We start from the raw sequence: 20,113 nt of genomic DNA, 5'->3' as shown, positions 1-20,113 counted from the left end.
GGAAGGGAAGGAGGAGGCATGCACCCTACCCCTTTCTCTGATCCATGTTTCCTATACAACACATTGTTGAGTGGTCCTGTATTAAGAAGCAATCTTCTAACAATTACCTTCCATGAAGACACATGACCTGAATATCCCAGGCTATTAACACTCCTTTGTCAAGTCCAAGAGTCTGGCCAGGTGTTGCCTTAAACCTTAACTATTTACGGACATCTGACAGCAAAACCAACACAGCATAACAAGTCATTTTAATGTATGATGGAAAGTCTCGCTGTGTCAAAGTAAGACATCTCCTTCCCCCAACACAGGTCTCCTTTTATCACAAAGGAACACTAACACATTACACATTCTCCTTCAGACCCACTCCATGGATTAATGAGGATAACAAACTGTGATTCAAGATTTTATTCTTTAACTCTTAGCCCCTCGTTCAGGATATCTCTAAGTTTAATAAGCTGAGTTGTGCTACTAGTTGTAGCTACTGCAACATCCTGTGTGTGGTGAGAGAGGTACAGCTCAACAGCTCCACCTTTTTTGCCTCTAAAACTAAGGATAAATCAGGGAGATGGGGTTGGGTCCAGAAAAAAGTCAGCAGAAGAAGTGGTCAGAAGAGAATTTCTCACCTGTTCCTTTTCCTAGCAATCCTCCCCATCTTCCATAGGTCAAGGGACCCTGCTGAATGGAATGGGCTATGATGTGGAGGGATCTCTGCAAAATAAGCAGACACACCTGTAAGTGGGGCTAACACCCACTCATGGGTGCTACACCCTGATATTCAGGCATCCTCCTTTCCTCTCAGCTCTCTATGCCCCACCACATTCAGCAGGCTTTGCGGATGGGATTACTGAGGAGAGGGGAGCCAAGAAAGTCAACTTCCACCTATGCTCTTCCATGGACATTCTATGGATCCATAGTACCTCTTGCTAGTGCAAGACTGCACTGGAGGTAGGGGCCTGGAGATGGGAAAAGCAAGGCAATCATTAACACTTTGTACTGTCACACAGGACTCCTTGATTCATCCTCTACCAACATTTGTCCTAGACTTCTCCTTCAGTGACTCCTTGCTTGGCCACAAGACAAGCACAAAACCTGGTGATCTACTGTTCTTAAGACTTTCAAAAACCTTTTGGCAAAATTTCTGTGGGTCTGCTCTGAGTAGGACTTAGTTGGTTGTCTGCATTGCTGCCACCACAAGAGTATGAGCACCAGTTTACTGACAATGCCAAGTCAGAAAATGATTAAAAACCACGCCTACTCTCTGGGGCACCATCACACGGAAAGCCTACACAAAGCGAAAGGGGCTTTAGAGTTAAACCTGCACTGAGACACCAAACAAATGGTTACATATTTCACATGTGTATAGCTTTGACTGTCTGGAATGCTTAAACGTCTATTATTTGACAACAATGAACTGAATGACCCAGGTGTTATTGAACTCTGTGGCGTGACAGAGAGACTTCCTATCGCAAGCTGACAAGAAATATGGGCAACCCTTACATACGCAAGAGATAAAAAACTATTTCCCTTTCACTAGGAAGGTGGCCAAGTTGCCAGCTTTATGTGTCATGGCAGATAGGACACAATCCAACCACTGACGGTGCACCAATAATCATGTCTGGGACATAGTGTGCATCACTTGAGGCATCTGACAATCCTTAGTTTGCTGCATTCATCAATGGGGGCACTGCTTTTCTCCCAGTGAATTTCTCAACCATATACCAGCAGCAGATGGAACATCTTTAATGTAATGTCTTGTGACCATTCATCACCAAATCTTGCTTTCCTGATCTTACTTGTATGGGACCTCTAGACAATTTAAAATCCATAGCTACAAAAGATTTTTACTTTTCCCACTGAAGCATTAAACTATTTTCTCTTTCTTTTTCTTTTTTAAAAAGTTCATGACATTATAAAGAAGTACACACGGTTGCCCCTCAGGTCTGTTTCATATGTCTACAGAACAGAAGTTTAAAGCTTAAACAATACCTGACAATACACATTATTGTGAACATGCCCACAGAGAAGTCGTGTATTTGTCTAATGGACTCCCTGTGCAGGGCACTGGAGGATATGACGAAGTACACTTCTATTTAACACCTAGTGCCAGGGAAGGAAGGTTTTATTATTATAATGTAGCCCATGACATAAATATATGTCAGCTGTCATTCCATGTGACATCAACTTTCTTTTTACCTCAGGTTATTATTTCAGTAATAAATCCTAACAAGGTGAGCTTTATCATCCCTCGGCATCTATCCAGGAGGTAAGGACACAAGGTGATACCAAGAACGCTGGAAACGTGATAATTCCTGACAGCTGCTGCTTGAGCGCAAGTTAAATTGAACAGTTTATCTCAGCGTAAAGATGTTATAAGTTTTTTTAAAAAAAAATTAACATAAAACCCAGAGAAAGCCTAGTTAGTCAATCTTTCACAAACATGACATACTACAATCACTGCATAAGCTGGATTAGTGCTTATTACCATGCTACTAGAGAATTAAGCTGTTTTTAGACCACCAAAGAGCTTTAAATTGCAACTTTTGTCTCTGTAAAGGAAACCTATATTTAAACTGTCTGCTAAAGTCAAATTAAAACAGCTACATCATTAACATGTTATCTCACAAAATAAGAGTACATTTAAAACTGCTGTTAACATTATTCTTATCCAACCTGCTCAACGTTACAAAATGTTAATATGCAATACATTTCTACACACACCCTATACCATGTTAGCAAACACAAGCCCACTATCCAACAACCCCCCCAACATTTATTAAGTGATCATCTGTTCTAAATATTCAACACAAAAGGATGCCAAATACTTTACAATGTCGTAGTCAGCCACATGCTTTCTCAGTGCAACCTGAATTTGCCCATAATTGGAACAAATAGAGTAGGCCAAGCTCATATGCAAGTGAATGAACTGTTTCAGGCTTTCATAGCCATTAGGCACATGTGTAATATATTAGATACATGTAAGGCTGAATATATATTTGCCTACCTCTTCGGTCTGCAGAATGTAAATTTTAAAACAGCTCAGCATTTATAGTGAACAATGCCCCATTTTGCCACTGGGATGGTGAAGGTTGATCATGACTTTTGGTGGCACAATCCTATGCAATGGCTTTCGGTGCACTGGTTCCAGCAATGCTTTGCACAGCTGATGCTATAAAAGACCCATCCACTTCTTGGCAAATAGGTGCATGATCTTCTGGCACTCAGCTGCTTGCCAAGTACAATCCTCTCCTTAATTCTGAAGGGAAGCCTGCGCTCCCCCAAATAAGTGCTTTGCATGGTATGGGCAGAGAGGCAAGCACTAGTAATGTTCCTGAGATTGTACTGTTCATTTCCCCCATCCACCAACCCCACATAAACTATTCCCTTGGCCCATGGGGTTCCAGTGCTCCAACACTGCATGGTAGGATTGTTTCTGCTTATCTGTTGTTGCTGCACCAAGAAACCAACAGAAACATGTTAAAGTTGCCAGATGCAGGCTTCACTGAGAACCAGGAAGTTGTAACAGCTTTTCTAGTTCCTGTACCAGAGTGGATTCATACAGATTAAAATGCAATATTATAAATACAAGCACTGGCTTGGCTCTCAAAGGTTCTCATCAACTCACATAGACAAAAGTAAACATAATGTGGTTAACAATTGGAGGAGGAAGAACCTGCTGTCCTGTCCCAACATGGAGCCAATGAGGCATGATGGAACCTGGCTGCAAGGCTGGTGGATGCAGAATCGCTGACAGCTCTGAGTGAACAACTTGTTCCAATAAAGGCTGGAGATGGACTAAAGCTATATGAGCCTCTATCTCCAGTCCACCCCTTCCAATCAGTACCCTCCCTTGCTCAAAGAATGCAAAAGGTTAAAGGACCAAAGGCATGGCCTGGAGATGGGTGCTTCTTCTGCATTCTATGGGTTCCTCCTTGACATGCTCCCTGCACTCTTGGACAGGTTTGGTAGTTTTGGAGGGATTTGCTCCTTGGGTTTGGTGGAAAGGCTGCTCATGAGAGTCCTGGATCTGATTCAGCAGGCTCAGGATCCTGCTCTAACTCTTCAGCTCATCTTCTGTCTTTGAATTCAAACTTGAGATCAGGGCTATGATATCTGCACCCTGGCCCACTTACCAGGGGCATTTTCCTCATACTAAAATACATCAGCCCACTGTTGAAAGCACATACTACCTTCTTCCGGGGGAGGGGAAGAGGGATCACACTGTAGGGAAATAATAGCACTCTCCTTTGGAAGTACACCCTGGAACAGAGTGCCCCTAGAGGAGGACATCTATGGGATGCCCTAGCACTGGGGTGGAGAATGCAGCCCTCCGAGCATCTCACTCGCCTTGCTTTGCATACTGCCTGGAATGTGCTTTTGCCTGCCTAGAATACGTCCTTGAACTCAGATAATGCGTCAGACTTCCCCGGATGGAGGACAGAAAGGGGTGTGTGAGTGTGCACAGACACTAGCCTACTTTACAAAAGTAAAATTTACATTCATGATTCCACCTGCTTTTGTCCATGTCTTTGTTCACCACTGGCATGTGGCCCCCAGATACTTACTCAGAAGGGAATATCGCCCTTGGGGTGAAAAACATTCCCCAATCCTGCACTACAATATAAAATATAATTTATCACAATATCCCTAATAACTGGCAAACTAGAGGCAAAAGTCTTGAAACTATGACCAATACCCCAGCTTGCCACGTCTGAACAAGTTGCCAACCTGAAGATATGGGTCAGCGTTTTTTTTAAAAAAGATTATTTGTTCATCAGCTAGTAGAATTCATGCATAAAACATAACAGATTACTTACTTTAATACTCAATTATTTATTATATATTAATATTCAATCAAGATGTAACAAATTCTGATACTGTATATGTACAGAATATATAAATCAAACAAAAAGCTTTTTCATTTGTGCTTTAAAGATTCAAACAAAGATGCAGTGTAATAAATGATAATATATTAAAATCTATAATACAATAAATAAAAAATGAGGGCTAGTTTGTTCTTGACATAGTATGTACAAATGTCAAAAAGGCTTAGAAGATATAAACTAGTTTAGAAACTCAGTTTCTATACAGAAACTAATTTGAAATGTTTACAGAAATAATTAAGTTTTACTATTGTAATATTCTTTATTTTTCAGAACAAGCCACAAGACTTGTCATCCCTTTCATCTTAATTAGTCCATGTGTTTGTTATATTTGTAATGTACTTCCATAAACATTTACAAACATGGTTATGAAAAAATATTTTTTCTCTCAATGTAATTACTATATGTACATATAAATATATAACTAGCAAATATCTAGGATTACAATTCATTCATTTATTTTAGAATGTGAATTGGTTTTCCCCTCCAAAAAAGCAATTTGATACATATTTCATTCTATGAATGCTTATTTTGTACATTTTCTCTCCATAAGGAGACGAACTGTCCATTTTCAATGCAACGATAACCTTTTTCCTCTGAACCCTATGGGGCTGTAGAGATCCAAAAACTGTCTATTGTACTGGAAACAAACATGCAGCTTAAATGGCCTTTAAATGCATTCTGATGGATGCATGAAACTCCTGCGTTCCCTGAGCCCTAGCTACTGTTCTTGCAGCATGGACTTGCAAGAGTGTCCCATGTTCCTATGTGTCCTGGTAACATGAGAAGGCTGAGACCATGTATAAGGCTCCTACATGCCCCACCTTGCAAAACCTCACATTTTTCTAGGATTGGTGTTGCATGGGAAGATGTCTTATATTGCCCTAATGTTGTAGGAAGCAGAGGTGCTACTGTAGCTTCCATACCATGAGAGGAACATAAGGACTCGTTCTTGGATAGTCAGAGCAGCTCTCTGTACACAAAATAATGTAGATGCTGATCTCGTCCCACTAAAAGTACATTGGGGGCATGCACAGCCACAATTAGTGATGGAAAGATCTGTCTGTTTCGGTTCTCTCTGTTTCTCATTTTTCCAATGTTACCTTCAGTTCTCTACATTTCTACAGTCATCTGCAAAAAATTTTTAAAAAATCCTCATGAAAATTCTCCACCATTTTACTGCAAATTTCTCCAGATAAACACATTTCTGTAGGCAGTTTTGACAAAGATACACATTTTTGCAAGCCATTTCTCATCATTTCATGCCTTTTTGCATGTTATTTTCACACATGTATTCATTTTTATGCACACTTTCCCCTATTATATGCATTTTTGTAAACATTGCTTAGTTGGCGAACTGCATCTTAAAATTCTAATAAATACAAATTTCGATGGATGGCTGTGTTTCAGTTCTCATATTGTTTCGGAAATTACAAATTTGATAACTTCTGCTTGAAATGTGAACTGTGTTTTGCTTGAAATGTGAACTGAATTGAAATTCTCACCCATCCCTAGCCATTACAGACACCCAGCGGGGCTTTCAAAAACTATTTGTATTGCAGAAGAAAAATGTGATTGCAGGTTATTGATAAACTGGAAGAAACATGGCCTATTTCAGATCAATCTCCCAATGGTATAGATGTGTCTCACTTTAAAAAAAATAAAATAAAGAGGCTGTGTGTTTTTTCAGTTTCATACATTTTCAAATTTGTTGCCCAAATCCTGTTCTCTTTCACGATGTTCCTACCAACTACAGCAGTCAAATTACGAATTGCTCTACTTTGGAAAAATAAAGTAGCTTCCCTCAAGATGAGTATAGTCTTAAGAAAGTAGACACATCTGTAATTTGCTGGATCTGCTACTGCTGGCAGAAGTGCAGAATAATTTTTTTCATTTGTCAATAAATTGTTCAAGGAAGAAGCCTATTCATTGACAGATGTATAGTGCTGTCTCCCAGATTAGGAGCCAAACTTCAGAGAAATTCTTTGCTAACAGAAATAAAGTTCTCTCCTTTACCACAACAAAAAGGGTCCATCCAACAGGGAACCAAGACCCAGCAAACTAAACAGTCTTCATGGAAATACAACTTCAGTTCTTCAGGAGAATCTGTATTTCTTAGCAATAGCTAAACAGCCTGGACTCTTCTTCACAACATCAATTCCTGATAATTATTTGCAACACAAGTTGTCAGCACACCCATTGTCTTGATAATCCTTTTTGTAAGGAGGTGTACATAAAATAGGTTTTTTATTTTCAGATTCATCTGAGCAGATCAGAGCATAAGAATCTATAATTTGGGTGACCTCTATAATACAGATCTTGCGTTGACACCAAGTTTCAGGATGGCCAGAACTGGCTTGCTGATCTCAGGAAGACACCTACCATCAGAGTTAACAAGTAATAAAAAAGGTTTCAAATTCCAGGTTTGCTCAGGAATAATCCCTTTAACTAAACAATGGTCTATGCCCAGGTTAAAGCTCAAGTCAGCGAAACACACACAAGATAAGGTTTAGGTTTAATTTACACGTATACAATTTCTCTAAAAGCTGCAAGTAGAGATTTAACACAGGACAGGTAGAACAATCAAGAGACAGGAAATTATTTTATGTACCAAATCACTCACTAGCACACCCCTCTCAATTTACAAATTGTAATTTATTGCTTTTTTGAGGAACGAGTGGGTAATTTCTTTACATTTTGATATTAATAGAATGAGGAGTAATTTGATTACTTTTGAGGAGTAATTGCAATGTTTCCAGCATTACTTTTGGGTGTTACGGGGGTGGGGAAGAGCAGGGGAAGTCTGATTCATCCTCTGATTCATAGATGAAAATCATGTGCCTCAAACTGGGTTTCTGCGCAGCTTCACTCTTGCTTCGTGCTCTGTGGGTGTTTAGGAGGCAACAAGGGAGGAGGTGGAGAGTGAGATGGTGTGGAGCGGAGAAAACAATTGTTAAAAAAATGGACAGCGGTGGAGAAGGAGTGGAAGGAGTGGAAGGAGAAAGTAGTGGAGGCCAAGGATATGGATAAAGGAGGAGGCGGCAGCAGAGGAATGAAGATAAAGAACTGTGAAGGTGAGAGACGACCACATGTGTGTGTGTGTGTGTGTTAATACTGTGTTTGCACTTGGCGCATGAAACAGCCTCTGCCTCCCTCCCTGGCTACTTTGCTGCATTTGCAGTGTTTCAACTTTTTTCCACCCCAGGGGCAAATGTTTTCTTGGGTGGGTGTCCCTTAGTTGGTGGAAGGGCAGGGTCCAGGAGGTGGTTGAGTGAGAGAAATGATGCTTGCTGGCTGAGAGTGTTTGTGTGGAGTTGCACTTGGTTTGACGCAAAGAGATCTGAGTGGTGGCCTCTGCCGCCCTCTCTGCCTCCCTTACCAGCAGAGAGACCACAACTGCTATCTTGTGGATAAAAAGAATTATTCTAGTATATGTGCGTAAGAGTAATATGCAGGTTTAATTCCTGCAAAAGGTTCCGCTACACTCTCAGGGGTGGTGTTTGAGTTCCCAGTGGGTATACATGCATGTGGGGATTCACACGTACAAGTAAAACATTTTCCCAGACGATGATCCCAAACTTTGATTACAGCAAAAGTGGGGATCTGTAGCTCCCCGGATATTGTTGAACTGCAGCTACTATCAGTCAGCATGGCCAACAGTCAAGGATCAGCAAAATTGTAGTCCAACAACATCAGGAGGACCACAGATTCCCCACCTCTGCCACTGAGCAGCACTCCAATAGCCATTCCTACAGAACCAGGTATTGTACATAAAACTGAAAAAAGGATACCCTATCACAGTGTCACAGAATTGTTCAGGAAGAATAAAGGAGCTAAAAGAAATATTGCACTACAGTACAAACAAGGCTATAATATTTAATTGGCATAAATTGATAAAACTATTGTCCTTGTTAGAGGTATGCTGTAGCAGTTCAGTTCTGGTGTTAAATCCCCAGTACAGTTTTGATATAACTTTGCAAAGAGCAATTCCAAACAACAGCTAATCAGATAAGTATTTTTATATTAAGCTGTAACATGAAGAAGTAAACTTAAAAAAGATTTTGAGAGATAGACTTCTGAGATTTAATGTAAGAGCCTTTAAAGACTGCTTTTATTTTTAGGTAACTTCATTCAAGCTTCCTGAGTTTTATGAGGAGTATGGTAATAATTTTCTCCTCCCTTTGTAGTTATGTTTAGCCACAATTAATTACTGGCAGATACACATTTTCACTTTTAGACCTGATGTTTCATCATTACCTTCTTTGCTTCCATGAAGGGAGATACCAAATAAGTATAGTGACCATTTTTTTTAATTAGGCCAGCTTCTGTTGCTGAGAGAATACATAAGCTTATCTGCAAATGCAAATGCCTACTCATCTGTGATTCACTCTAACAAAGGCACCAACCTTGTGCACAGATATACAGACAGAAGTTCCACTGAAATTAAATCACTTCATGGATAAATAAATATGCAAAATGTAAAACTGAAGCCATGCCACTGAAGAAATTCAGACTTTTTTCTAAGTAAGCGTGAATAACATTGCACTGTAAATTTATTTTCACCCATCATAAGATCAGGTCAGGATTTTTTTTAACTATAGTGAGCTTAGCAATACTGCTGGGAGGAAGGTCGGGATATAAATCAAATAATAATAATAATAGTAAACCTAGTACAAAGTTCTTAGGGTGGGAACCTTCTAAGAAAATTTCCCTATTAGAAATATTAAGAATTGGGGCAGACTACACAACCATGATAGCCTCCTGAGTGGCAAGGAATGCCTTCTTATGAAAGATCAGCTGTAATTATTTGGACATGTCAGCAATGTGGCAGAGTCAAAAAGACTAATGCTTTTAAGCCACATACAGAAAATGGTCACTCTCAGCACAGCCAGTACAAAGCATGCAAACATACTTTTCTTTTTCTTATTCTCCCACTTAAAAGATGGCTTTAAGAGAGGGTTATTCATAGAGGATAATGAATCAATGCTATCAATGGTGACTAGCCACAAGAGCTATGTTCTACTACCACTGTCGGAGGCAGAATGCCTCTGAATACCAGCTGCTGGGAACTGTAGGGGGGTAGAGTGCTATTGCAAACAGGACTTGTTTGTGGGCTTTCCATAGGCATCAAGCTGGACACTGGGGGAACTGAGAGCTAGATTAGATGGGCCTTGGCTTGACCCAGCAGGGTGGTTCTTATGTTAGAAGTCCAAGGGATCACTCAATAGTTGAAACCTGCCAGCTACTTTTCTCAGTGTGAGTGCTGCAAACACTGCAGTTACATGTAGAAAAAACATGTGACCTAGCAGTACAGAGGTACATTAAGGAAGAGATTTCTGTGGCCCAGTTCTCATGCTTATCACACCAGCAATATTCTTGGCGTGGTGGAGAAATAGCCATGGGACTGTCCCCGTGTATATAATGCACTGGGTAAAGGGGTCACTTATGTGCAATGGTTTCAGGACACAGAGTATTCCAAATAGACTTCCTTGGTCAAATGTCATTACATGCACTGTAGAGAGAAGTGATATGTGCCTACTCCACCATGCAAAGTGGCTTCTCAGCGCACCAACTGGAATTGGGCTTGTGACTCCAAAGTGCCATTAACAGTCTTATAAATGGTTCCCATGTGTATTGAGGATCCGGATACTTCAACATCACTATCTTTTTCCAGCTGATCATGTACCTGTAATGTGAACAATACCATGAGGTGACAAGTACTTATATGAAAACTGGACCATGTGTCAAATGAAAAGAGCGGAGCTGTAAAAGTTGTCACATTGTTTTCTAGAACAGGATAACATATAATAGAATTTAAGCATCTCCACGTCTCTGAGCACTCAAGTATTGCAGGACTTAGTTTCCTTTGGATGTAGAAAAAAAATCCACCGAAGCCTTATACAATGAGAGCACTCTGGGAGCAGATTCCAGAGATGGACAGCAGAAGTGTTAGGTTTCTAAAAAGAGCAACTACAAGATGCTTCATCTTCACATAAAAACACTTCATATTTTTCTTCTACCTGTGTCTCTGTTCTTCTCCCAACCCTGATGCACATCTCAAAGGTTGGAAACAAATAAAAGGATATTAACACTCTTTAAAGCCCCTTTGCTAAATCTCCAATCCCCCAACAGTTTTGTCAAAAAAACCTAGATAACAGCCCATTCATGATACAGTACATCACAACTCATGCCAATAGGCAAAGAACAAAGTGCTTTTAAATTCCCCTGATGTGCAAAATTATCTAGGCACCAATAACATCACTATGTCCTACCACATCTTTCACCACTCAGATGCGGTCTCCATATTGGGTCAAATCTCCTCCATTTATAAAACTCAGTTCTTCAACAAATATGTGAAATATATCAGGGGTTGTTAAATACCATCCATAGTGTTTGGAAATATTTCCATTTTGCATCTGTGATTCTTTCACACTGGAAGTGGTCAATTGGCTTCCAATCTATAAAGCTCAGAAATAATATGTCTTGTAGTAGTACTTTTCTCGCTTTCTTTTGGTTACCGTTATTAATATTTGTCTTTGAGAAAGGTTAGCTAACACCATAAACATTTGGTACAGTGCCTTTTTTTGTGATGGTACTCACTGGTACAGAGTACGGTAACCTCTTTTTTTTTGCAACCTATGACAGTCATTTTGTTCTGGCTCTCACTGCACTTTTATCAAGATATGACTACCAGAACATCATTTTTCACCAAAAAAAAAAAGCACCGATTTGACATATCTGCATTGTAAAATACATTGCTCATCACAGACAGCTATTGAAGCCATAGCAATTATAAAGGAGTAGGTGAGCCACAAAAATGTGAAATAAAGGATAAAGGTACATTTCAAATGCCAATCTATATTACTGACGATGTACAGTGAAATCAAATAAACATATACATTGAGCATTTCATGCAGAAAGTCCAAGAAGTTTTATGTTAAGCATTCTGCTTTTGCTACCTGAAAAACTGACCTATAAGACCTATTGAAATCATTTTAAGTGTGTGATTCTTTAAAGAGATTCTTAGGGTGGGTATTCAGATCTGAAGTACTATTGCGTAATCAATAGTTTCTATATTTTCTCATCCTAATTTTATTCAGATTATTTTTTATAAACAGAAAATTATTTCAGAATATTTCAACCTTCTTATTTGTATTAGCTGAATCTATCTCAAACTGGCCCTCCCCTCCAAAATATTTTATTACATAAAATAGTATCCCCATTGCAGAAGAACAAGGTAAGTTCGGGGGGGGGTTGAACAGGATTCTCCCAAGAAAACTAAGACAGTCCTTGAAAATCTGAGATTGTCACAAAACCTGAGCAGCTGGCAACTCTGTCACCATGAAGTATCCATATGGAAGACCAAGATGTGTCAAACTACCCAAAACAGTTTTGGATAGCGTAGAGAGGCAGAATAAATAATTCAGTATCTTCATCATTTTCAACGGCAGGTAGTGGATATGCTACCTGCTTCTATGATGTGCCAAAATATAACATATGAGAGAAGGAGGGAAAGAATGCCTTTTTCTTCCAACTGTTGCCATGTGGATATATTGCTTCAGGTTGTTCTCATTCTAGAGGCATATGATGCCTATCACAGGTTTGTCAGTAGCAAGTAACATGGAGTTAGTTAGCAGAAGTATGGCTGAAAATAGCTGACAAAAAGTTTGTAATAAGTATAAACAATACTTTCATTTTCTCATATTACCCAGCAATTGCGTGTAAATCAAATTGGCTTTCCTTTCTTTAAAACCAGAATATTCAAATGCATGGATCCCAGAACAAATATAATGAAGCATTTTAGATATGCATATGCTTTTTTCCCCTTTACTATTTAAATCCATGTTTTACATGGGCAGAAAGTACAGAATGTACAGTGGAATGGTCGTGTATCTGTACGTACATGTATGTGTACATATATATGGATAGATGAATAGCTAGATATGCACACCACACATGCACGCACGCACACACACATGCAGGTCTTTATTCATTTTGTAATTTCTGATAAAAAGCAACCATAAAATGGAATATATTCTTCCTTTGCAACATTCTTTAAAAAAAAAACTTAAAGAACAAGGAAGTTTTTTAAAGTTTGTTTGAGAATGGAGACTATATATTCCCACAGATGATTCTAAATGATAATTCACAGGACCACAGTCTAATGTAGCAATTTAAAAGTGATTCTGATTTTTAGTTTTTAGTTCTCTCTTAAGGGCTGGTTCATACACACATTCTCATTTTTTTATGACTACTGCAGGGAGAAATGCAACAGGGTCAAAAGTGCGAGTATTACCACATTATTTCAAAATGTTCAGGATCTGGCCAATATCTGTGTGCAGTTTCTGAGGCTGAGCTCTTCCCTTCATTGACAGTCCAATAGATGGGGGCATTATGGAGGCATATTAATGGGTTTTAAGATTGTTTTATTCAGACTAGCATTTTTACACAGAACCTACAATTTTTAGTTGTCTTCTTGTAAGTTGCCTTGAGTGCTTGTCAGAGAAAGGCAGGGTAAAAATGCAAATATATATAAAACAAATAATTATTGCCCTGAAGCATTAAATTGACATAAATAGATAAAATAGTGAGCTGTTGTAGCAAGTTCTATCACATCCTTCCCTATGTTTGTAAAATGGTGCAGTTTAGATTATGTGGAATGTATCCAACAAAGTCACTACACTTCCACTCACATAACAGAACTTCTCCCCCACACCTGTTCTGGAGATTTACCCAACCCTCCAAAGTAGATTAGGGGGAAACCAGGAGGGAAGCTCCACTGCACAAACAGAAGTAGCTCCGCTCGACTTTGGTGGATTCAACCCAGAGGGTTTCATTTATTTATTTATTTATTTATTTATTTATTAAATTTCTATACCGCCCCATAGCCGAAGCTCTCTGGGCGGTTCACAATACTAAAACATCAATATACAATATACAATAAGCCACAAAGAAAACAATTTAACACACCAAACTACAAAAACACTAGCATACTAAAATACTGAAGTGTGAAAATATTAAAATGTTAAAAAGTTAAAGTATTAGCTGTTAAAATGTTAAAAATGTTAAAATGCCTGGGAGAAGAGGAAGGTTTTAACCTGGCGCCGAAAGGATAGTAATGTTGGCGCCAGGCGTGCCTCAACAGGGAGATCATTCCACAGTTCGGGGGCCACCACTGAGAAGGCCCTTTTTCTTGTTGCCAGGAGCAGGGTGTATGTGATCTTGGACAGATGATTGAAATTGAAGACTTTTCTGGGTCTAGAAAAGGATTCACATAGGAAATGGTTGACATGAAATGAATGTCTCAATATTTTGAGGAGGTTGAAGAAAGCACTAATTGCACACAATGACTCTGTAACAATGAAGTCATAGAGATCAGAAAATAATCTCTAATATTTCTGAATTGTGTTGCCAGTTTCTCAAATCATCAGTGGAATCAGATTATAAAACATTAATAAATAATGTATTTAGTTGGAATACTGTTGCATATAATAGACAGATGCAAACGAACTTGTGCCTAGACTTTTCTCAATCATATATTTTATGTGTTTCAGATTTTCAAAAAGTACCGTAATCACAACTAGATTTTAGTATAACATTTAATCTGAAGCAGAATATTCTCAAAGAACAATGATTTTCTCAACAAAGTCTTTTAAACCAAGAACAACACCTCTTGCTAACTCTAATGGCAGCAAGGAGTTAATACAACATCTTGTTTTAAGAATAAATAACATGAATAATAAGTATTCTTTTTAAAGTAACCAATTAGGATATGTTACTATGCTGCTAGCAATCCCTGTTGACCCCCTTATGTGCGTAATGTACAATTTTCTGTCTAGTGGAACAAGTTGTTAACATATATTCACTAATAGGCAAAAAACCTTGCAGTTTAAGAACGTACCTACAGCCAACAGATACTTCTATCAAACTTTAAAAAGCAGGGAAATTGGGCAGCTATAAATGCACCAGGGGAGCAGGAGACCTGACCTCCTCTCTGAGATATTGGACTGCGCTACAAATTGGTCAAAATGCAAACATAATTTCGGTTGTTCTTTCACAGTCCAATCCACTTCCTGTACAGCTTGAAAAAATTGTTAACATGTGCCTCTGAGCATATGGTGAGTGGTGGCAACACCTGCCATCTCCAAAGATGGAGAATTATATTTTTGTATATTTTATTTCCCTCATTGTACATCCTAGAAATCTGTGTCAAATTTATTTTTATTAATTTCAAAGTCTTTTTATTGGTCAATGTCATATGATGGTGAAGACAGCATTTGTGTTTCAAATTGGAGGTCATATTCTATTTCTATTTTGGGTGCATTAACAGTGGAATCTGAAACTGCAGTTTGATGTAAAATCAGACTGATTACAATATGTTGCTACATCAGCAATGCTAGCTGTTAGAAAAAAGAGGATGCATGCTTTCAGCCTGCTATGTTTAAACCAATTCATTTAAGGCAAGGTGGGCATGGTCAAAAACATAGAGCACACCTAGAATTTTCCTAGAATATATTTCACCTTCCGCTGTTTTATCTTGTGCAAATTGAGACACTCCTGACATCCACTGAAGACTATTCTGCAGAATAGTCAGTACCATTATTCCACAATTCTTTTTGGAGTTTTCTTAGTGTAAATTTTGCACAGTGCTGCTGTACTTCACATATTCACAGAAAAAGAAACAAAAAAAAATGATTTCCTATAGGAAACTTCACTAAAATTGCGAAGTAATCAGACATATCTAAAGGGACCATCTGAACTATATCAACCGTCTTAATAATTCTGTTTCCTCTCTGCTAAAACAAGATCAGCGCAGCACATGTCTTCTTGCTATTATTTGGGCTGATTGCAGGTGTTGCCACCACTCATCATATACTCAGAGGCACATGTTACCAAATTCTTCTAAGCTACACAGGAAGTGGATTGGACTGTGAAAGACCAACCCAAATTGTGTTTGCATTTTGACAAATTTGTAGGGCAGTACAATATCTCAGAGAGGAGGTCAGGTCTCCTGCTCCCCTGGTGCATTTACAGCGGCCCAATTTCCCTGTTTTTTAAAGTTTGATAGAAATATGTTGGCTATAGGTACGTTCTTAAATTGCAACCGTTTTTTTTGCCTTTTGGGAATTTTTCTGATTTTAATCCGGGAGGTAAGAAATGGGATCCTCTGCAAATTTGCTGAGAATGAATTGATCGTTTGCATGCTTATTGAGTTCAGTGGGATTTACACACCTGCAATCATGCTTAGGATAGGTGAAACTGACCACAGGGGATGGGGAGGGGAGGAGGAGGGGAGGGAGGGAGGGCAGAGGGGAGGAGGGGGATAGGAGAAGGATAGGTTTGATCATTTGCACATTTATTGAGTTCAGTGGGATTTACTCCCATGCAATCATGCTTAGGATAGGTGAAACTGACCAGTGTGGAGGGCTGGAGTGGACAGGGAAGGAGGAGGAAGGGAGGGGAGGAGGAAGGGGAAGGAGGGGAAGGCAGGTGTCATCATTTGCATGCTTATTGAGTTCAATGGGATTTACTCCTATGCAATCATGGTTAGGATAGGTAAAACTGACCATGGGGGAGGGGAAGGGGGAGGGGGGAGGAGCAGATTGGAGAGGGCAAAGGAAGGGGGAGGGGAGGGCACGTTTGATCAAAGTCCTTGCGTTTCCTTCCCAGAGGTTTAAAGTCTGACACGATTTCTTTACCACATGGATGAGAAAGAAGGGATACCTGTCAGTGGGCTTTATGAGTGATGGCAATGTTTCCATCACATCTCTACTCCATTCTCCAGGGAGAAAGCATACCTGGCGAGTCCATGGATCTTCTCAGCACACTTGGCTTTCAATCCTATGCAGTAGCGAGACTCCCACTACTACTACTACTCTTCTCGTTGTGGAGCATAGTTTCATTGCATCTGCTTGACTGAGCTTTAGCCTCTTGCTCACTGTCGTGTGGAGCCCCTTGTAATTCTTCCACTGCAGACTGTCCTCTAGTCTCATCCTCAAGGGCCTGGAAACGGTTCCATACTTCCACTGGTGAAGAGTGTCTTCTAGGTCTTCTACTCCTGACTGTCACCTTTTTCCATGAGGTTCCCTCCGCTTCATCGTTGCTCTCCACAACAGTCTCCTCTTCTGCTTCAACTTGCTGTTGTTCTTCTACCTCCTGTATTTCTCTTTGCTGTTGTTATTCCAGTATTCTATCTAAGAGAGAGAGAAAAGGGCAAGGCACGATGTCTGGTGCATCTCTGACGAGGTGCTGCTCTGAGCTTGCCTCTGTCCAGGCTGCCTCAGCTGGAGGTTGGCAGCGGTTGCTTCTCTGCACAAGGTGTGATTGCCTCATTGAGTCCTGCAGAGATGCAGCAAAAATATCTGCCTGTACAGGAACCTTTCCAGCATGTCTCTGTATGAGTCTCTCATCTGATCAGTGACTGGTGGGTATCCATCCCTGAGAATCCCCTGAGGGTTAGGGTTAAGAAGACAGCCCCCCCCACCTCACCTCCTCCAAAGTACAATGGCCTGAACCCAGGCCTTGGCCTGAGCAGCAGGGCAATCAAAGCAGGAAAGATGAGACTTCCACAAACCGCTACGACTGTAGGTGGACAGCGACTATCTTCCTAAACGTCTTTGGACTACAATCCTAAACCTGGGAGTAAGCCGCATTGAGTTCGGTGGGACTTACTTCTGAGCAGACATGCACTGTTACTTTATGAAGTTTGAAAGGACAGTGGGAATTAATGCCAATACTGCAGTGTTGCAGTGCAGTACTCTCTGTGTCTACTCAGAAGTAAGCCCTACTGAGATTGTTGGGACTTACCCCCAGGTAAGTGAGTAGGTTAGCAGTCACTTGCTCAATAATTTGCTTTAATAATGTTATTTGTTATCTAATTTTGAAAATTGTTATTTAATTTTGAGAATTGTATTTTATTGAGGTATTATGTTCTATTGATGTATTGTTATGTTCATTTTCTTTTGTAAGCCGCCTTGAGGGCCTTTTGGTCAGAAGGCGGGGTATAAATAAAATAAATAATAAATAAATAAATAAATAAATAAGAACTCTTCACCTTCTCTTATACATTTCAGTGTGGTCACCCACCATTCCAGGCCCCTCACTTTTTCTTCCAACAGCGTCACCAGCTTGCACTCGTTGCACATGTACACCATGCTGTTCTCAGGCAAAAAAACAAACACTGCATATACCTTGCAGGTCATCTCCACTGGAGTGTCCTTTCTATCCATAGTCACTACTGCCTTTTGTTTCTCTCTTTCTATTTGTATTGGAATAACCTGTACTTTGCCCTGTCCTCCTTCAGGATAATTAGGAGAGTCCCACTGGTATGTGGTGTGCCATACAAGAAAAAACCTTTTTTAAGGGACCTTCCCTTTGACCTCCCCTGCCAAACTCCTCTGACAAACTCCTGTTAGCTTGCTCTGTTTGCTCACTCTCTTAGAGCTGGCATGCTTGTATATCCTCTGGACCAGCTGACACAGCTCCTTCTGTTCTGCTCAGTTAGGAGTCAGGAAACAGAATGATTAAATAATTTTAATGATTATTTTTATGATTAAATACAGTTGTTTTACGGTTTCTAATCAGGCGCAGGCTGGGTTATCTCTCTCCTGAAAAAGGCGATTTGTAATACATCTAACTTGTATTTCTTATTGAGCAGAAATTTCCTTCTATATGTTCATTTTCACAAAGAAAAAAAAGTAGTATACTAATCAGAAATGAATCTGAAATAAGCCAGACTTCCCAAATATACTGGTGAAGATTATCAAGGTCAGGATTTTCCTTAGCTGTTTTTCATCTCCCCCTTCCCCCAGTCCACCCTCAACCTCCAATTGTGCCATGATTTTTATTATTATAGTGCAATGGGTTCCTTCTAGAGTTCACATGTCTCAAGAGGTTGAGCACATGACAAAGTCTGCATCTACTAGTTTCAGCAAGCTAGGTTTCTGCACACTGACAACAGATTCCAGGGCATGTGAAGTTTCATTAAGCAACCTAGTCCCTTGGCAGAGCTTGGAAAAGTTACTTTTTTGAACTACAACTCCCATCAGCCCCAGCCAGTGGCCATGCTGGCTGGGGCTGATGGAAATTGTAGTTCAAAAAAAGTAACTTTTCCAAGCTCTGTCCCTTGGATACCCCAAAATGCACTGTGCCATGAATAGAATCTGGTTGTCTATTTCTACCTGTTTCAGGGAAACATACAGATCTATGCCAGGGCACACATACCCGAATTCAAAATAATCTTTACTCCCTCTGTGTTAAGTATGGTATGCATTTAGCATCTTGTACCTCTCTATTTCCTCCATGAGTAATAACTCTGTTCAGGTGTTATTAATAAAATCAGTTTTATTTTAAATGCTATTCCATAATCTTTGAAGCTCACACATCATCCTAACTTAGCCCAGCTTTAGCTCATGTGGTCTTTAAAATTACTCCTTTCATGTGGTTGGCCCATGAGCCATGCATACTGCTTCTCAATCAGGCCACTGTACACCAGCAGCATGAGGAGGATGATTTGTATGATCTGCATTGTACCGTTTGAGTTTCAATGATCTCTTAAGAACCATGTACAAAAGAAAGCACTGGCAAGTAGCGTAGAGTTTAGTTAAACCAGATGAGACTATTTTAAGTCAGGCTGCCTATAACAACAACACTAATGATATAAGTTTTAGAGAGAGCCTGTTGAATCTATTTGTAGGGATTCTGAACAACATATCAGCAATTACCCTTTTAAAAAGCAAGAGACTTTTAAGAGAAATGAAGCAAAAACAAAACCCAATATATTGAAAATACAGAATGAGACTTTTGTAAACTTTTTTTGCATCTCTGAGTTTTGGCATCATGCTGTGCTATCAATGTAATTATTTCATAGGCCATAAATGGGTACGATGACATTAGATTTTCTACTTTTATTATACTTAGATTAAAACGAAATTAAAGCAAATTGCTTTGATTGCCTAATTCTTTTCCCCCCCTGAAAATGCTCTGTATTTTAATCAAATGTGATCAATAAAAGCTGTTGGATAAGTCATTATTACACAAATGTCATTACAGTGGGCTCAATTATAAGTACAGAAAATGGGGGAAAGTATCAGAATCCACGCAGTCTTCATGAAAAACACAGGATTTATATAAACCACCACCATTAGATGATTACCTTTGTAGTATATACTGCTTTTCTTCTGCACACATAGATACATTCTTAGTAGCTATTGGAGAGCACCCTTCCCCTTTGC

At 39.5% G+C, this 20,113-nt stretch overlaps 1 protein-coding gene across 11 annotated transcripts in view; it reads right to left on the bottom strand.

Annotated features, from left to right (window-relative positions):
- GTDC1 (glycosyltransferase like domain containing 1) overlaps nucleotides 1–20,113 on the bottom strand; it is a 357,779-nt gene that overhangs the window by 194,352 nt on the left and 143,314 nt on the right. The window lies entirely within an intron of this gene.

Source organism: Rhineura floridana, chromosome 2 (assembly GCF_030035675.1).
Source record: "Rhineura floridana isolate rRhiFlo1 chromosome 2, rRhiFlo1.hap2, whole genome shotgun sequence".
In the NCBI taxonomy this organism is placed as follows: domain Eukaryota; kingdom Metazoa; phylum Chordata; class Lepidosauria; order Squamata; family Rhineuridae; genus Rhineura; species Rhineura floridana.
This window is presented reverse-complemented; position numbering and strand designations above follow the sequence as displayed.